This window comes from Lissotriton vulgaris, chromosome 8, assembly GCF_964263255.1.
Source record: "Lissotriton vulgaris chromosome 8, aLisVul1.2, whole genome shotgun sequence".
NCBI lineage: Eukaryota > Metazoa > Chordata > Amphibia > Caudata > Salamandridae > Lissotriton > Lissotriton vulgaris.
Window position 1 is genome coordinate 468,480,842 of NC_141696.1, and position 20,340 is coordinate 468,501,181.

Genomic DNA, 20,340 nt, shown 5'->3' on the forward strand with positions numbered 1-20,340 from the left:
AAAAACATAATTTTGTAGGTAAATGCTATCATCAATAATAATCATGAGGTGTAAATGCACTTATTAATGCTGATAAATTATATTCACTCTAATCAATAATGATTTTAAACTTTATTAAATCAATTTTATAATTTAAAATGAGAATCCATTAAGCATTTAAAATAAGCAAAGCAAGCGTCTGTGTATTTTTAGAAACTTTCCAACCATGAAGATACAATCATAAAAGCAGCCCCTAGAGAACATCACATTTTGATTACCTTAACATGAAACCATAGACTTAGCCCCTACAAAGTGCTTCAGTACATGCTTTTTTTTTTACATTTAGACCACAATGATTGCAACCATAAAGTCAGCCCCGAGAGAGCACAGCACTCTCAGCTGTAAAACACAAGCTGCAGCCTGGGAAATGCTTGGAAAATGTTGGAAAATGTTGGAAGGGTTTTGGATTCTTTGACCCTGTAAACATAGGGTCGGTACTTTGTAAAAACTCATTAGGGGGATCTGCTACACTCCTGTAGCCGCCCAAGCTTCCTTTATTTCGTTCGTGGTGCCCCCTGCCGTAATGGGGCCACCACAAGGGGAAAAACATGCAAACATTAAAAAGCCTGCAGGGCATTATGGTGCGCTCCTGCCAGAGAAGTGCATAATATAACAGCGGGTGTCCCGCTGTGCCGGGAGCCCACGTACCCTTTATTTTCATTATATTGGCTTTTTTTGTTGGGTGACCGACCCCATCCGGGCATTCCCATGCCTTAATTCATTAGGGGCAGCTTAGGTAGCCCACCACTCATTGCCCCGGTGGCAGTGTTTCTCTCCCTGATTTGCATATGCTGGGTCTAAACTGAGGTGGTATGTTGAGCAAAAGAACAATGGATTTAACCCAGATCTCTTGACTGGGGGTGAATGTATGATTCAGTCAGCATTCCGTCCATCATTTGTTTGCATAGCACTTTCCCCCCTAAGTGGGATGGGTATGCAGACATGGGTCCCTTGCTCACTGTACCACTGGATTTAGGCTAGCCTGGCTGATGAAGGGTAATACCCAGAAACCGGTCCCAGGCTGGATTAAAGCTAGCCTGGCTGATGAGAAGTGTTACCATGAAACCAGTCTCAGGATGCTGGTTTCTGGTCCAGGGAGAACTTGGCCTGACAGTTTGGGCTGGACTGTTTCCATGAGGAGCAGGGTCAAGACTGATTTGCATATGACTGGGACCAATCTGGGGTGGCATGATGAGCAAAAAAAAACCATGGATTAAACCCAGATCATTGTAAGTGGGGCGATTTGTTTAGCATTCTGCCCATCTTTTGTTCTTTTTGCTTTCTTTGCCATAAGTGGGAAGGGTATGCTTAGACGTGGGTCCCTTGCTCACTGTACCACTGGATTCAAGCTAGCCTGGCTGATGAAGGGTAATACCCAGAAACCGGTCCCACCATGCTTGTTTCCGGCCAAGGGAGGACCTGGCTTGGCAGTTCGGTCTGGACTGTTCCCATGAGGCACAGCGTCAAGACTGATTTGCATATGGCTGGGTCTAAACTAAGGTGGCATGGTGAGCAAAAAAAAAACATGGAATAAACCCAGATCATTGTAAGTGGGGCGAATGTTTCCATTGTTTAGCATTCTGCCCATCTTTTGTTCTTTTTGCTTTCTTTGCCATAAGTGGGAAGGGTATGCTTAGACGTGGGTCCCTTGCTCACTCTACCACTGGATTCAAGCTAGCCTGGCTGATGAAGGGTAATACCCAGAAACCGGTCCCAGGATGCTTGTTTCCAGCCAAGGCAGGACCTGGCTTGGCAGTTCGGTCTGGACTGTTCCCATGAGGCACAGGGTCAAGCCTGATTTGCATATGGCTGGGTCTCAACTAAGGTGGCATGGTGAGCAAAAGAACAATGGATTTAACCCAGATCTCTTGACTGGAGATGAATGTATGATTCATTCAGCATTCCGTCCCTCATTTGTTTGCATAGCAGTGTTTCTCTCCCTGTCAGCTACTGGGAGCAGGGTGCAGCCTTCTGTAGGGGCCACCTTGCTTCCTCAGACACGTGCATGGGGAGAGGGGTGATGCCACTACCATTGGAGGGCATAATGGTGCTTCCCCAGCTTCCCTTTGCTTCAGGGTGCAGGGATGGGGTCCCGGCCCCCCTTTCAGTAAAAACGGCCAGGGGATTGGGTCCCTGGGCCAGTAGGAGTCTTGGGAGGGGGCCCCACACACGTGCCTCCTTGAGGAAAACATTAGCTAATTCCTGTGCAGACTCCCAGGCCTTGGCCCACCCCAGGGGTAAATTAAGACACAGAGGCGGAGTGCCATGCACATCGTTAGCTAAAAGTTTACCAAACTATAAAATGCATAACTGGGGCCTTGTTGGGCCACATTTGATGATCTTGGACTCATGTTACTCCTGGTGGTGAGCTCTAGCCACCAGGGGCAGTTGCAGCAGACCTCATCACCTCCAAAGTAGTTTAGTTCTAAGACAGCTGGTTCTCCTGGCTCCCTGCACCCGCCTTCCTCCTGGTCTTTGTCTCGGGGCACAGAAAACCAGGAATTTCCTTCCACTGGGCATCAGGGAGTGTATGGGGCTAGACTCACTGGGCCTTAGGGCGACCCACATGTCCTGGGGTCAACTAGGCAGAGTCCTTAGTCCTTTCTGAGCATCAAGGGGTTCCTTCATGTTCTCCATGGTGGTCCCAGGTTCCAGCATAGAGGCACAGAGAACTCACCAAGCAAGAGAGAGTCTTCCCCTTGTGCAAGAGTTTTTAAAGGAGAGTGGAAGGTTCCAGAAGCCAAGCACCCATTGCCATTCCTGGGGTGCCACGTCACCTCTCCACCCCTGTCCCAACCCTCCTGCACAGAATACTGGGATGGTTCAAAATGGTGTTATTCAGGGTTCACTGGTCACATCTCCGCAGGGGACCGCAGCTCTGCCTCTGGCTGACATCACTGCCAGAGCATTTCTCATTCGATTTTCAAAGGGGAGTCCCCTTGTGTGTTGGATCCAGAGGTCTGGGCTGCCTCCTTTGTTCAATGGGCATGGACAGGCCCATCCCTGGTACAATATGACAGCTGATTGATTGGTGCAGATCATTCCAACCCCCCCCCCCACTTTCTTCCTCAGGAGCTGAGTGAAGCACTGTTATTGCTTCCTTTGTGTGGGAAGGCCTTTGTTCCTGCTGATGGAGAGTAGTTAATTAATAAGGCACAGCAGGGTTACAAAAGGCCTGGGCTCTGATACTGAGTTGAGCTAGAGAAATATGACCATTCTGGATGACCCATCATTTATACAGGTATCTTTGTAGAACTTGCAGAATTCTGCAGCACACATAGAGGAATATGCCTCTCAGGATTGTTCTTGTGCTGGAAGGGACACCTTCCTGCACAAAACCAATCCTACATGCAACGCAGGCACCCTGCACCATGGTGCAAGGTTGCCTGCGTTTGTGCTAAGCTGCCAGGAAAATGCAGGATTGCGCCATATTGCCCTAATACAGCACATTCCTGTCCTTTCCTTCTCACGAAGTGCAGCGCAGCAAAGTGACTTGCTGCGCTGCGTGACTCCTGATGGACTCCATAGAACTGTAACGTACGCATTAGAGCGTAGTGAAGAGAATGCGGGTTTAGAATGTTGAGTTTGTGGTTAGAGGCAGAAGAATAAAGACATGTTATACTGAGCTCCGTGTGTGGCGTAGTCATTGGAGAGTACCCGGGTTGGGGAATACACTACACATATTAGGAAACAGGATGAGAGATTCAGGATCAAATCCTTATCCTGCTACGAGGTGCCTGCAAGGAAAGTGTTCTTCAAGAGGAGTAAAACAAAAGAATGTGGCTAAAAAAAGCAGCGGTCCTGACTCAATCTCTGTACTTCCTTGCACAATGCCAGCTTTAAAAAGCAAACCAGTGCTGGAAATGCATATCTAAAACACATTCTTTGAAAAGATGCTTTTCCAGGGGCTACCCTTAGCAAACAATTGGTCTGTGATAGAAGACGCATCAAATAACATGTCCTGGATAACCTCAATAGTCAACATCAAGTACAACTCTCTTCTTTAACAAACAAGCCTCTAATCCAAGAAGTCAGCGTTCTCCAACGAATTATGATCACATGGAAATGGAGGTATCACCTAGGTATGATCAATCAAATGAAATCCAAATGTAATTCTTTTAGCTATTAAGCAATATATATATATAAAAGATAAAATACGTTTCTTTTTAAAATAGCCACTTCAAATTAAACAACTATTAAGAACAAATTCAATTATTTAGGTCAGTAAAATCTCCACAATTTTATTATGTTAATTTCCACGCAGACAAGATGGAAGATGCAACCGTTAGTGATACATTTTGTGAGTTGCTCCTCAGGCATAGATCTAGGACCGCCTTACATGATCTTATGCTCTGTGACCAAAATATGTGGTGGGGAAAATGCTTCCTTGGTCTCATGGATTTGGAGCAGAGCAACATGAAATGTATTATGTTCTCTTGGGTGCCAATGTCACAGTTATAGTGGACCTCAGAAGAGGTAAATAAAATATATATATATATGTTAAGACTGAAAGTGTCATTAATCTGAATCTTACACTGATCCATGGTAAACGTTCTGTGTCTTACACATCAACTTGAGCTAACAGCAGGAAAGGAGATGGGAGAGGGCACCGTGTTCTCTCCAAAACTGATCCCTTTTACATAGTTTCCAAAATAAACCAGCTTGGACATTCATTGGACAAGCAGAAACACATTTTGGAAGAAGTACAGAATCTCTAAGGCTTTGCTCCCTCTGACAATAAACTTGCTCCCCTAAACTCCCTTCCTGCGCATGTCTTTGTTGAATGAATATTTTAGGAGACCATACATTTTCATCAGTAGCCCAACACTGCTTCTAGCCCACTATGTGGAGCAACTAGTTATTTGATCCATCATTGCATCTAGAATTAATCAAATAAAGTTAATTGTTTCATGCTGACGAAACCAATTAACCTTCTTAGGGGTCCCACTGATACTTGGTCCTTTTAAACCAACAAAGAAAAAAATGTCACAGAAGCTGAAATATAAAAGAGCATTTTTTATTAACCTCAAATGAGTGAGACTACGTCACACAGAAGCCTTAGCAACTGAACGAGGCAGTCTGAGGAGTACAGAAAACTGGGGCTTTATATATGTTTAGGGTTACATCGTAAGCATAAATGCAAGGGGCAGTCCTGGCTCATGTAAGCATTCAAAATGACTAAGTTGGGCATGCAAGATCTACTTGCTCAACAAAGTGGGAGGAGAGTTACTTCTCCATACAGCAGCAAAAATAGCCTGACAGTTATACTAGAGAAGCAGGTGCATTCTACTAGCTAGGCCCTTCTGGGCATGTACGAAAGTGGAAGATGCTAAGTATAGTTTGTCTCTAGGTAGATTACAAGGGCAGTTAACCGAAAGGTAGGACAGAGCACATGGCGAGCACATGGCAAACAAAATGGCTGCCAGAAATAAAAAATGGCTTTCACAAAGCGGATAAGATAACTTCTAAATACAGGATGGCTTCAGCTAAATGCTAACCCATTGCTGTCAATTTACGACAATGCAACCTCCTCTTTTCATTCACTCTAGTTAAAAAGTCTGCTATGAACAACTTCCATACGTTTGCAATTGTTTACCATATTTTTGTGATTTCATCAAACTCTCCCATTAACTTGTATTTCATGGCAAAACAAATAATGTTTTTCTTTTTGTTCACTAATTTAACCGTTACCAAACAAAATTTAATTTAAATGTGTTAAACTCATAAAAAAACGAGTGTCATTCTCCTTGCCCTGTGCTAGTTTGCCACTGAAATGGATGGAGTATGCAAATCTACCTCTTTTAAATTGGTGGTTGGAGGTTTACTCGCAAAAATCTTTTATTTTAATACAGTCTAGTCAATTTTAATACAATTACATTGGTGAATAGACAGATTTTCATATTATGTATGTGTGCCTGCAGGGACATTTGTGTGCTCTGGATGGCAAATTATGTGACCAAGCCACATACAAAATAAGTGGGCGATATCAATTAAAAAAGAAACAAGTTTATGAATAAATATTGTGGTACTAAAAGCAATACCCTACAGAATGGAATATTGTCTAGAGATCTGGCTCCTCCACCATACATAAAGCAGACAATGTGTTTATCCATTTGTTTTTATTGATTAAAGGAATGTCCAAACTATGGTTTAACTAATGGTTGACGGCATTCAACTTACACTCAGGAACATGGCTTTTTACCTGCTCAGCAGGTTCTGGGGGCAGCCTTTTGGCCCATCCTGGTAAGTCTGTGTAACCTGTTAGGGCCAGAACCCCTCACTTCCCCCAGAGTGTGAGATGTGTATTATGTTTTGTAAAGAAGGGCCTGGGGCCCCTAGGTCCAAAAGTCACTCTATAAGAACAGTTATCAGCACAAGAGCTACCTAAAATAGAGGCAAGGTAGCACAGTTGTCCTGAACCAAGCACAGGAATATATTGATCAATAAAATATGCCGAAACATGTTGACAAACCCCGCTTAGGAGTGTTTTATCAATGTTTAACCTAGCGAAAAGCTGTTTTATTTGGATTTCCACTCATTCTCTTCTTTCTGTGTCCACAGTTCTCTTAGATCACCTTTACGAATTAGTTGCCCTGTCACTAAGTAAGGTTCAGATTTGGAAAATGGTGGATAGGCAGCGCGTAGGAGTCATCAATACAAATAAAAAATATTTAAATTTGAGGGGATAATGTAAAAGCTGCCTTTTGTAAACAAATTAGGTTAACCATTAATTTATAGGATCAGCTCAACAGGACCCATTGATGATGATGATGACAGTGTTTGTTGCAAATTTCAGATTTTGTCTAAGTACCCATATGGCTTGCGGGTCCTTATGGAACTGTTAGTAAAGATTTACAATCACAATTCCTAGGTAGCTTCATTCATAGTGTGCCTAACTAAGGAAATAAACTTCCCAGTAAATGTAAGCATCAAGCAAAGCTAAAGATTCTCAAGCAGGTACGGAGGCACTTGAATATTTTGATTTCTAGAAACAGGTTTGAAGGTACACGACTTCTTTACTTAAAGTATATCTATTTGTTTGTTTTAAAACCTGCTCCTGTTTGCCTTCCTGTTATTTCACAGATCCGAAGAAGGTACTTTACAGTCTCAACCCCTATACTGGATGGATGTTCAGGTGAAAGTATGTCTAAAAGAGGAGTTTCCTCCAAAGCATATGATTTGGGTTGGATTTCAAATCAGAATTCAGGCCATTCCACAGTCTGGAGTGAGACTCACTCAGCTTTTTTGCCTCTGCCTTTTTAGCCTTTTCAAGAATATTGTTTTATTATTTGAACAAAGGTTTCTAGATGTGGCATAGTATATTGATGGTTTCAAAAACGTTTTTAGCTGTTTGTCACAGTAGAGGATTAATGCAGAGGTCCATGAACTTGAATCTAGCATTAGTGGGAAGACAGTAAAACGCTTTGGAAGCAGGTTTTACATAATTAAGCTTACAGAAGTTTAACTATAACTTAGCTGCCTGGTTCCGAAGCCTGACGAAAAGCTTCTTATGGAAACCAGTGTAGATGATCCAGCAGTAGAGCCTAGCTTTGTCAGGGGCTCTCATCCGCTCCACCCTGTAGTCGGTTTTACAGTGGTAGGAGGATTTGATGGAGTAGAGAAAGCTGAACGTTTTTTAAAATAAATATATTTTTTATTTATTTATTGTTTTTCAAGAAACAATACAGGTAATGTATATGCATTAAATACGCAGAAATAGGTATTGCATTGTATGTAGGGTTGACCAATTTCCCTAAGCCTTCGAGCATCACCCATTCCACAAGGATGGCATGTGACTCAGCTACGTTAACGATGATGATGCAAGGGCGTGCCTCTCAGCCTTGTCCATTGAGGTTCTGCGTTTTTTTCCAAGGGCCCATATTACTCTGGCATTTTCTTTTTTTTAAATATTTCTTTTTATTAAAACAAGGCATCAAAAAAGGGACATTGTTACACTTTGCAGAGGAGGGTCAGTAACAGCTTCGATACATGATACAGAAAAAAAAAATAATCAGGGGGGGGGCATAGAGCACAAATATCAGGCAAATTAACATGTAAGGGTCATGGGGAAGGAGGAGTATCAAAAACAATTGTTACAGGTGTTACACATATATTCCCTCTGTATTGGTTCCAGGGTCCCCAAATGTTGTTCCACTTTCTAGGGCGACCCCGTGCCAGATGAACGGTCCATACTTTTTATCCATCCTTCCAGCGTAGGCGGCCTAGCTGCTCCCCATTGCAGTGCTATGTTCCGCTTAGCAATCATAACCCCCAGTGTCAGGCGCTGACATTTGATCAGCAGTATTCAGAGCGCCTACCTGGAATTTGTCGCAGCGCTCGGGACTACATCTCCCAGGAAGCTTGTAGGGGCGGAGCATCGTCCATATCAGTCAGCAACGCAAGGGCAGAGGTGCGTGTAATTCTGCCGTATTGTCAGTACTCTCTCGTTTCGAGTCTCACACGGGTTGCGTGAAGGCTCCCCTTCCCATGTTTCTGCTGTTCTGTGACCTTCGCCGGAGCATCCTTGCTCGCTGATCAGCGCACTTCCTCGTTTTGGAAGTATTCTTCGGGTGCCGCGCTGAGCACCACTAATGACTTCAGTGGAAGTGAAGGATTGTTTGTGTTCCTCCATTCGACTTCCACTATTGGAGCGCTTGAGTTTCAAGGGACCCCAACCTATGAAGTCATACACTCTGTGGTCGGGAGAAGACTGGGTTTCAGAGTTGTGAAGTATTTCGGAACTGTATCCCTTTCTTTCGCGCTGAGGGAAGCGCCTATGGTATGTTGGATTTATCTTACTATAAGGAGAATACCACTCCGTACATTGGACCCTGAGTTTCTTATTTTTTCCTTTGCCTCATTTTGGACCTCTACTTGATGCTAGAGTATATTAATTTCCTTTTGGGCTCGTTTCAAATTCTGTCCTGGAAAGGAAGGAGTCCCTGTTCATTGTAGCTGTGTTCTGGTTATACCTGGGTAAATGTTTGCAGGGTATGTATGCTCATAGCTCTTCCCCCCGTTTTGATAAAGAGTATGTATGTTGAGAGGTTTATGTAATATTGTGGTTTATCATTGTAGGAAGGCTTTGACGTCAAAAGCTGAATTCCCATAGGATATATGTACAGCTGCAGCTGCAGAACCCCTCGGCCAGTGGACAGGTACTAGCGAGCACTAGTGAGAATATATGAGAGTAGTAAGTTTAACAGGATTTGTATTAAAACTGTGTTCTTTTGTTTCAGGTCTCCCACTTCCCGAGGGTCCTTCCCTCATACATTTTTTCCCTTGCCTGACTACCTTACTACTCTGAGTTACTGTTATCCAGAGTTGGGGGAGTCTGGAGGTGGACCCCTTTTTGGCATCACACGAAAACAGAGGAGTGGCCTTGACGTTGACAGAATTACCCGCCCAAGAAATACTCGGTTCTCTGGTTCCGTGTCATACTCAAACATGGCGTCTTTAGATGATGTTCTGCAAGCACTTGTGCTAGTTCAACAAGAGTTGGCGGCCTCCAAGGCTGAAACCGCCGCTCTTAGAGAGAAAGTTGATAGACAGGCTAGAAACCCATTTGGGGTCTTCACAGATACAGGTTAATGTACCCCCGCCTATTCCGTTGGCCAGTATAGAACGATTTACGGAAGACCCATCCAAGATACAGACATTCCTTACTCAGATATTGTTACACTTTTCCTGTAAACCTGCTTCGTTCCCCACTAATCATTCCAGATTGGCTTTCGCTATCTCATATATGACGGGGCATGCGGCCAATTGGGCAGTACCCTTGGTCAAATATGACGATCCCATCCTGTCTGATTGGGACTCTTTTCGTAGGGAATTTGAGAGGGTTTTTGATAGGCGTGCTACCACTATGTCTGCTGACAGGGAATTACTGGAGTTAAGACAAGGGAAGCAGGACTTGGTCACGTATTTGACTAAATTCAATAGGTTGATCGCAGAAACTGCATGGCCCGAAGAGAAAAGAATGTCGTTGTACTATCAGGGTTTAAGAGACGACATGAAGGATGTTCTAGCTCAAATAGATCCCCAACCTAGAACATAAACAGATTTAATGAATCTTACTTTGCGTCTCGGTCACAGATTAGCTGAAAGGAGGGGTGAAAGGGCTTTCGGTCAGGTGAAGACAGAGAAGGGTATTCGACCCTCAACCTCCTCAACCGACCAGAAAGCTGAGCCTATGGAAATCGGAGCAGTGAGAGTCCCGTTGACCAGAACCGAGAGGGAGAACTGCAGAGCATTGGGGTTATGCATGTATTGTGGCAAGAAAGGCCATTTCGTGAGAGACTGCCCAACAAAACCCAAGAAGTCGGGTATGTCTTACTATAACAAGAAAGTGGTGGTTACTACTATGCCTCCTCCGGGTTCGGATAGTTCCCAAGCATTGAAAGAAGTAACCCCAGAACAGTCTACTGGGTTGCGAGTCCCGTCTTTGGCAGGTCCGGATGCTATTCCATCCGTTTCACACATTATCATGCAAATGAGTCTCACAGATAACAAGGGAGCTCATGACATAGAAGTGATGGTTGATTCTGGGGCTACTGGGAACTTCATTGATAGTGGGCTGGTTCAACGTCTAGAATTACATCGTGCACCTAGAGGTCCTCCTGAAAGAGTATTGGCTGTGGATGGGAAGCCATTGAAATCAGGTCCCATAATAGAGGTAACAGAAGAGGTAGAACTGATCAGAAAAGGGGTAAATACTATGCACATCGAGAGAATAACTTTGAATATCATTGAAGCACATCCATACGAGGTGATACTGGGAATGCCCTGGTTATGGAAACATAACCCCAGGATAGACTGGACCCAAAAGACTTTAAGTTTTGAGTCAGAACACTGCCTACACTCATGCGTCCACCCTTTAAGTAATCATGTAATCGCATTGACACAAATCTATCACGTGGCCACCGCTGCTGAAAAAGAGACCATGTTACCCAGCGAGTATGCTGAGTATAGAGAGTATTCAGTGAAACTAAGGCAGAGATATTACCCCCTCACAGGGACTACGATTGTCAGATCGACCTGATTCCTGGGGCCGTGTTGCCTTCCTGTAGGGTATACGCTTTGTCAGAACCTGAGACACAACACTTACAAGAGTACCTTGAACACTATGTGGACATAGGATTTATACGACCTTCTCGCTCACCTGCAGCCTCGCCTTTGTTTTTAATTAAAGCGATTGGCGAATGGCGAGTTGAGAACATGCCTTGATTATAGGGGGTGGAATAAGATCACTGTGCGGAATCGCTTCCCTCTTCCACTCATCCCAGTCTTGTTGGACCAGGTGAGAGAAGCAGTCATTTACACTCGACTAGATCTAAGAGGCGCTTACCACCTGGTCCGGATACAAGAGGGAGATGAGTGGAAGACGGCGTTCAAAACGCGATACGGCCTTTTTGAATACCTAGTGATGCCGTCTGGGCTTTGTAATGCCCCTGCGGCCTTTCAGTTCTTCCTGAACGATGTGTTGAAGAGTTATATAGACAAGTTTGCGGTCGTCTATATCAATGACATTTTAATATACTCTCAAGATACAGAAAGCCACAGTAGTCAGGTCAAACAGGTGTTGCAGAAAATACCCCAAAGAATGTAAGAGATGTGCAGTGCTTTCTAGGGTTTTTGAACTATTATAGGAGGTTCATTGCTCATTTCTCTCAACTAGTCTCCCCCTTAACACGACTGCTAACAAAGGGGTTTCCTTTCTGTTGGACTCAAGAGGCTATGAACGCTTTCGAAATCCTCAAAAAGGCGTTCACATCGGCACCCATCCTTCAACACCCTCAAAGTGAGGTGCCTTTCGTGGTGGAAGCGGACGCTTCCGATATTGCTGTTGGAGCTGTGTTGTCCCAGCGTGATCGCTTTTCAGGACAGTTGCATCCAGTAGGTTTCCTGTCCAAAAAATTGAGTCCTGCCGAACTGAATTATACGGTGGCTGAAAAGGAGTTGCTGGCCATCAAGAAAGCCTTTGAGGAATGGCGGCATTATTTATGGGGGGCCAAACATCCAGTCACGGTCTACACGGACCACCGTAATCTAAAATTCATGAAGACAGCTAGACATCTCACACAACGTCAAATGAGATGGATGCTTTTTTTTGTGGAGTTCGACTTCATAGTAACATTCAGACCGGGGTCAGACAACAGAAAAGCGGACGCTCTATCTAGACAGGAGGATGTACTGAAGACACGAACATCGGCTCCCGAAGCCATTATATCACCTGAGAAGGTGATGTGTTCCCTCACCATGGAGAACTTCCTAGACAAAGTAAAAAATCAGAGAAACCTAGATGGGTGGAAACAATGGGTCAGTTCCAGTGCATCAAGAACTCTCAAACACGGACTGCCCTTCTGTGAAAATAAGCTGTATCTACCCTCAGTAGCGACTAGATTGAAGGCATTCAATTGGTGTCACGACTCCATGCTGGCCGGACACTCCGGAGGCAAAAAGACCTTGCAACTCATGCAGAGACAGTTCTGGTGGGAACGCATGAAGGAGGACATCGGTCTATGGATCCAACAGTGCGAAATTTGTGCTCAAGCTAAAGGAGAGACGTGTAAAGCCAAGGGCAAATTGGTTCCCATGCCTACCCCTACGCAACCATGTCATACGATTAGTATGGACTTTGTGGTGGGCCTGCCTAAAGATCAAGGTTGCGAAGCCATCATGGTGGTAGTAGACAGCCTCACTAAGATTGGACATTTCCTCCCCTGTAAGAATCTACCTACGGCTGGTCAAACTGCTCAGTTGTTGCTGTCACAGGTGGTGAGACTGCATGGGCTGCCCAGAGTCATTGTTTCGGATCGTGGGCCACAATTCATAGCCAGGTTCTGGAAGATGTGGTGCAAAGCTCTTCGGATCGAAGCGGCCACATCGACGAGTTTTCATCCACAAACAGACGGCCAGACGGAAAGGCTGAATCAGACTCTTAAGACCTATCTCCGATGCTATGCGAAAGAAGCTGGCGACTCATGGGTGGACCTGTTGTGGTTAGCGGAACTGTCGTACAACAATTCATGGCACAGTTCTATCAAGGAATCCCCGTTCCTTGCCAATCATGGTTTCCATGCTAAGGTTCTACCGCTCACAGTAACCTGTGATATTACGAATCAACCCACAGTGGCGGTCCTGATCAAACACTTGCAGGCCCTGCACATCCAACTGTATCACAATCTGGACATTGCAAAGACGAGGTACAAGAAGTAGGCAGATCGTACTCGTCAGGACGGTCCTGTCTATATGGGGTGGGGATCAGGTGTGGTTGTCCACCAAGAACATTCGCTTCCGCTACCGCAGTGTATTCCATCCTCGGTTCATCGGTCCTTTCTCAGTGGTACGCCCTGTGGGCTCTGTAGCGTACAAACTGAAGTTGCCAGCGTCAATGCACATGCACCTGGTGTTCCATTGCAGTCTGTTGAAACCTGCTGTGGGGGCAGTGAGACAGGCTGTGGCCCCTGTGCTTCGGGATGTGCACCTGGAATATGAGGTGCGGAAGGTGTTGGATTCCAAATACAGGAGAGGCCAGCTTTGGTATCTGATTGCCTGGAAGGGCTATGGTTCGGAGGACGATTCATGGGAGCCCTCTACAAATGTCCATGCTCCGCGGGCGGTGAGAGCATTCCATTTGCGCTGTCCTGATAAGCCTGGATCTAGGAGGCACTTGGGAGGAGGGAATACTGTCAGGCGCTGACATTTGATCAGCAGTATTCAGAGCGCCTACCTGGAATTGGTCGCAACGCTCGGGACTACATCTCCCAGGAAGCCTGTAGGGGGGGAGCATCGTCCATATCAGTCAGCAACGCAAGGGCGGAGGTGCGCGTAATTCTGCCGTATTGTTAGTACTCTCTCATTTCGAGTCTCATGCGGGTTGCGTGGAGGCTCCCCTTCCCATGTTCCTGCTGTGCTGTGACCTTCGCCGGAGAATCCTTGCGCGCTGATCAGCGCACTTCCACGTTTTGGAAGTATTCTTCGGGTGCCGCGCTGAGCACCACTAATGACTTCAGTGGAAGTGAAGGATTGTTTGTGTTCCTCCATTCTACTTCCACTATTTCTGGATGTGTCCGAGATATTTTGCGCTGATGGAAGCTCTCATCGGCAATCCGTTTCAGGTCGGGGGATCGCGTTGACGTAAACGCTCTCCGACCTTACCAGTGTTCGTTTGGTGCCATTCTTTCCGCACTGTTGGAAGCGCTTGAGTTTCAAGGGACCCCAACCTATGAAGTCATACACTTTGTGGTCGGGAGAAGACTGGGTTTCAGAGTTGTGAAGTATTTCGGAACTGTATCCTTTTCGTTCGCTCTGAGGGAAGCGCCTATGGTATGTTGGATTTATCTTACTATAAGGAGAATACCACTTCGTACATTGGACCCTGAGTTTCTTATTTTTTCCTTTGCCTCATTTTGGACCTCTACTTGATGCTAGAGAATATTAATTTCCTTTTGGGCTCGTTTCAAATTCTGTCCTGGAAAGGAAGGAGTCCCTGTTCTTTGTAGCTGTGTTCTGGTTATACCTGGATGAATGTTTGCAGGGTATGTATGCTCATAGCTCTTCCCCCCCTTTTTGGTAAAGAGAATGTATGTTGAGAGGTTTATGTAATATTGTGGTTTATCGTTGTAGGAAGGCTTTGACGTCAAAAGCTGAATTCCAATAGGATATATGTACAGCTGCAGAACCCCTCGGCCAGTGGACAAGTACTAGCGAGCACTAGTGAGAATATATGAGAGTAGTAAGTTTAACAGGATTTGTATTAAAACTGTGTTCTTTTGTTTCAGGTCTCCCACTTCCTGAGGGTCCTTCCCTCATACATTTTTTCTCTCACCTGACTACCTTACTACTCTGAGTTACTGTTATCCAGAGTTGGGGGAGTCTAGAGGTGGACCCCTTTTTGGCATCACACGAAAACAGAGGAGTGGCCTTGACATTGACACCCAGAGTGACCCATCGAGTTTGTGCAATGTTCAGGCCCGTAGGCTCCCAAATGTTCAATATACATCTCCTAGCTTCCGACAAGAGAGCCACCTTCGTCACCTCCTGCATGACATTATGGAGACTGTTCCAGTAGTCTATCATATATCGGCATTCCCACAGGATATGAAGAAACTTCCCCAACTGGCCGCAACCACGTTTACACAAACCATCTCTTGTTAAACCCATTTTAAGCAGACGCTAGAGAATATTAATTTCCTTTTGGGCTCGTTTCAAATTCTGTCCTGGAAAGGAAGGAGTCCCTGTTCTTTGTAGCTGTGTTCTGGTTATACCTGGATGAATGTTTGCAGGGTATGTATGCTCATAGCTCTTCCCCCCCTTTTTGGTAAAGAGAATGTATGTTGAGAGGTTTATGTAATATTGTGGTTTATCGTTGTAGGAAGGCTTTGACGTCAAAAGCTGAATTCCAATAGGATATATGTACAGCTGCAGAACCCCTCGGCCAGTGGACAAGTACTAGCGAGCACTAGTGAGAATATATGAGAGTAGTAAGTTTAACAGGATTTGTATTAAAACTGTGTTCTTTTGTTTCAGGTCTCCCACTTCCTGAGGGTCCTTCCCTCATACATTTTTTCTCTCACCTGACTACCTTACTACTCTGAGTTACTGTTATCCAGAGTTGGGGGAGTCTAGAGGTGGACCCCTTTTTGGCATCACACGAAAACAGAGGAGTGGCCTTGACATTGACACCCAGAGTGACCCATCGAGTTTGTGCAATGTTCAGGCCCGTAGGCTCCCAAATGTTCAATATACATCTCCTAGCTTCCGACAAGAGAGCCACCTTCGTCACCTCCTGCATGACATTATGGAGACTGTTCCAGTAGTCTATCATATATCGGCATTCCCACAGGATATGAAGAAACTTCCCCAACTGGCCGCAACCACGTTTACACAAACCATCTCTTGTTAAACCCATTTTAAGCAGACGCGGACCAGTGACATAGACCCTGTGCAGTATTTTCAATTGAACAAGCCTCAATCTTGTCGGGATCGCCACTTCCTTAGGGGAAGAAATTGCTGATTGCCAATCCTCATCATCAATTTCGATACCCTCCTGCGTCCACTTATCCCTTAAGTCTACTAGGAGATCTGCTCTATGATTTATTTACTTTTTATAAATAAGAGAAATGGTGCTATCTGGTAGATGTCCATCCAGTATTCGATCCTCTAATGGAGACACTTCTGGTATCTCCTCCCCATCAGGGAACACCGACCTCAATGCATGTCGCACCTGCACATAGCGAAAGTACTCTGTCCCACTCAGTTCATATTCAGTTTGTAATTCAGTAAATGATTTAACTCTTCCCTTCACCCAAACATTCCCCACAGGGTGATCCCTATCAAATCCCATCGATCAAAACCCTTCGAATTCCACAAACTGCCCAACTTATCCGAACCAAATAACGGGGAAGCCAAAGTAAGACGGTCTTTCCATCCCAGTAAACAAAGAGAGTCATGCCATATGCGAACAGCAACTCTGGTGGGTCCAGTCAGACCTTTCTCCACAGTTTTGGTGTACAGCGCTCTACTGTAATCACCGCCAGAGAGCAGCCATTTATCCATTGCATAGCCCGGATCCATATTGGATCCGTAGGTACCATGGTTTATAGCTCCCAACTGTGACGCCCAGTAGTATCTCTTAAAATTTGGGAGGGCGATACCCCCGTCGTACCATGGGAGCGTCAACTTGGCCAACGCTATACGCGGTCTGCCATCCCAAAGTAGGTTACGCTGCAGTCCCTCTACTTCTTGAAAATAGCTAGATGGCACCACATCCAAGGTATTCTGGAGGGCATAAAGAAATCGGGGTAGGGACATCATTTTAAAAAGGGCCGCTCGCCCTAATAGGGACAATGGAAGTTTCTTCCAGCCATCTACATCACTTTTCAGCCGAGCCAATGGAGGAAGGAGATTCATGTCATAATGAAGTGTGGGATCCATTGAAACATAGATCCCAAGATATTTAAACCCGTTCTGAGCTATCTGAATAGGACAATTACGAGGGAGGACAGGGGCATCACCACATAACACATTGAGATAGGATTTTGCCCAATTTATTACCAACCCTGAATTCCTACCATACGAGGCCAAGACATCACAAACAACATTAAGGGATTTCCTGGGAGAAGTCAAATAAAGCAAAATATCATCAGCGTATAAGGAAACACGATCTTCGAACTGAGCGGACCAACGAATACCCTTTATCGAAGGCTCCCAACGGATCCAAGCCGCTAGGGGCTCAAGAGCCAGTGAAAACAAAAGAGGGGAAAGCGGGCATCCCTGTCTAGTGCCCCGCCCAAGACAAAATGGTGCAGAGACACGATTGCTCACAACAACCTGCGCAAGAGGCTCAGTGTACAACAGGCGCACCCAGTTAATAAACTCAGGACCAAAACCAAATTTAGCGAACACAACCCAGATATATGGCCATTCTACCATATCAAAGGCCATCGTCGCGTCTAACGACGCTAATATGGCCGGTTCTCGCAATGTATGCGCCCTGGCCAGAACTCCATGCAAGCGCCTTAGATTCAATGCCGTATTCCTATGCGGGATAAATCCAGATTGATCAGGATGTACTAATCCACTGATGACCTTGACCAACCTATTCGACAACAATTTAGCCAATATCTTTGGTTCCGAGTTCAGCAACGAGATCGGTCTATAAGAAGCGCACCTGGTTCTCGGCTTCCCCTCCTTAGGTATCACTACTATCGAGGCCACTCTCTGGTCTCGGGGCAACACTCCACAGTCTCGAGCTTCCAAAAACATATCCTTCAAATAGGGGGCAATCTTATCTGGTCTACGTTTATACAACTCGATCGGGAGACCATTAGGACCCATTGCTTTCCCCGAATTTAAAGAACGCACTGCCAAGGCAATCTCATCAGCGGTAAGTTCACCATCCATGAGGTCGCGATCCTCCTCCGACAAACAAGGAAGTTGAATATCCCTCAACAGTAGATGCGAATCCTCCTCCGATCTATCCGAGACGGAAGTATAAACTGAACGAAAATGATCCGCAAAAACATCTATTATCCCCTGTGGGTCAGTAACATTAGTACCTTCCTTCGTTTCAATCTCAGGAACCACTCGATCTGCTCTGTCCTTCCTATCCAATCAAGCAATCAGTTTACCAGCCTTATCCCCAACATCATAAAGACGCCCTTGCTGTTCGCGGCTCAAGGTTTTAGCACTGTCTGTGACCAGCGTCCTATACTCAAGCTGCTTAAGTTTCAAACATGTAACTTAGACCGGGTTACTTCCTGTTCTATTTCATTTTCGATATTTGCTATCTCTGATTCAACCCTAACCACCTCTTTCTCTTTCTGTTTGTTGACTCCCGCGATAAGGGACAAGGCTTGACCCCTAATCACCGTCTTAAAGGCCTCCCACAGCGAAATTGAGGAGGAGACCGATCCCTCATTCTCCTGAAAATAGTACTCTAACGTTCGTAACAATTCCTTGCGAATCTTAGGATTACGCAAGTGCCACAGGTTAATGGGGGCGAGCCTACCACCGGAACCCAGGGTCATCTCAAACTTAAACCAGAGCGGCGAGTGATCAGAAATGCCCCTAGCTAGATGTTTCACTTCAGTAATATACAACACCTGGCCCGCCGGCACTAGGGCATAATCGATTCGAGAGAGGCTACCATGGGCACCAGAGAGGAAGGTATATTGTCGCTGAGTAGGATGAAACAATCTCCAGCTATCCACCAAACCCAGAGTTTCTAAAAATTCAGGTAGCCATTTCTGCGTCCGTCCCACATCCCGGGCGGAAACCTGTCAATGGCGCCGGAAACCACAGCATTGAAATCCCCACCCAGAATCAACAAGCCACTAGGGAGGTCCAGAACGATCTTTCCAAGGTCTAAAAAGGTGGGGACATAAATCGAGAACAAGGAGAGAGTGTATCCCTCCCAACGACCGACACTGTTATATATCGACCCCTCTCATCCGCATTTACGGAGTCAACTACAAATGGGAGAGAGTTTCTAAGAAGTATACCAACTCCTCGGGACCCCAAAGTAAATCCGGCATGTGCAACCATCCGGTAGCCTTTCCTGTCCATCGTCCTACATGCATTACCCACCAAATGCGTTTCCTGGAGTAGTACAACATCGGGAGAATGTCTTTTAAGGAATTGCAGGACAACACTGCGCTTGATTTTATCCCCCAACCCATTCACGTTCCAACTCAGAACTCACAACCCTCTACCCCCGTCATAAAACATGGAGAAGGTCCAACACCCATCTAGTCCTTGCAACATCAATAAACAATCTTGGATTACGATGCCTTGGGAAAAAACAAAGAACATAAAAACAGAACAAAAAAAGAACCCCCCCCTCCCACCAAAACTCCTGTTTCACTACCCTCCTCCCTGCACCCCTGCATACAACTCTCTAGTCTCCCCAACTTGCAGTGTGCCTGTCATACCCACATCTAAACTAATCTACCCAAAAAAGAGAAATCTGAGGAGGGAAGGGACCCACCGATAGCCCGTTGAACCCCCATATTCACTGTGTCAAAAACATTTTCATCAGAGAGAACACCGAAGTAGTCCATCCCCAATTGCTCCCCGGTTCCCAACATCAAGACTACTCATTCTTTTTTTTTTTTTTTAATTTTTTGAAAACCTTTATTGTGCATGAATAAAGAACAAATACGGGCCTACAACCATCAGGCCGGCCACGATACTTTGAAGCACAAGTGCAAGCAATGCGATTCCCCAGCGGCATAAGGTGACATAGCAACAATCGATAGTCGTTACACTGAGTGGAATCATGTCGCCGAGGAGAAGGAGCAGTGAAGGTTAATTTTGAAAGTTTTTCAATCTAAATATAAATCAGTGAAGAATAGGAACAAAGGAGAACTGAGTCCGTACATTAGCTTCACGACATGAGGAGGCAGCAACATTATTGAAACAATAATAGAATGAACATCCCGGCAATATGGCAGTACAGCGTAAAACAACAAGAGCATCAGTCAGCATTTACGCACCACCCACAGCGCCACCCTCTCCCTACTAACCCCTATCGCAGACCCAGAGCAGAACACAAGACAAGAAAGCGCAGAGAATTTAGAAAAATAAGGCCCATAGAAACTAAATAAAGAAAACTAAATCTCTCCCCCCACCCTACACCAATGCGGAGGCTACGGCCTACCCCCCCCCCCCCCCCCCCCCGGCAATGTGCCTGTCGCCCATTAAAGAACCCAAAATATAGACCAAGAAAAGAAAGAAAGGAAAAAGAAGATGGCAAGAAATAGAAGAATTAAAACACTTGAAATATAGGGAGGGAGA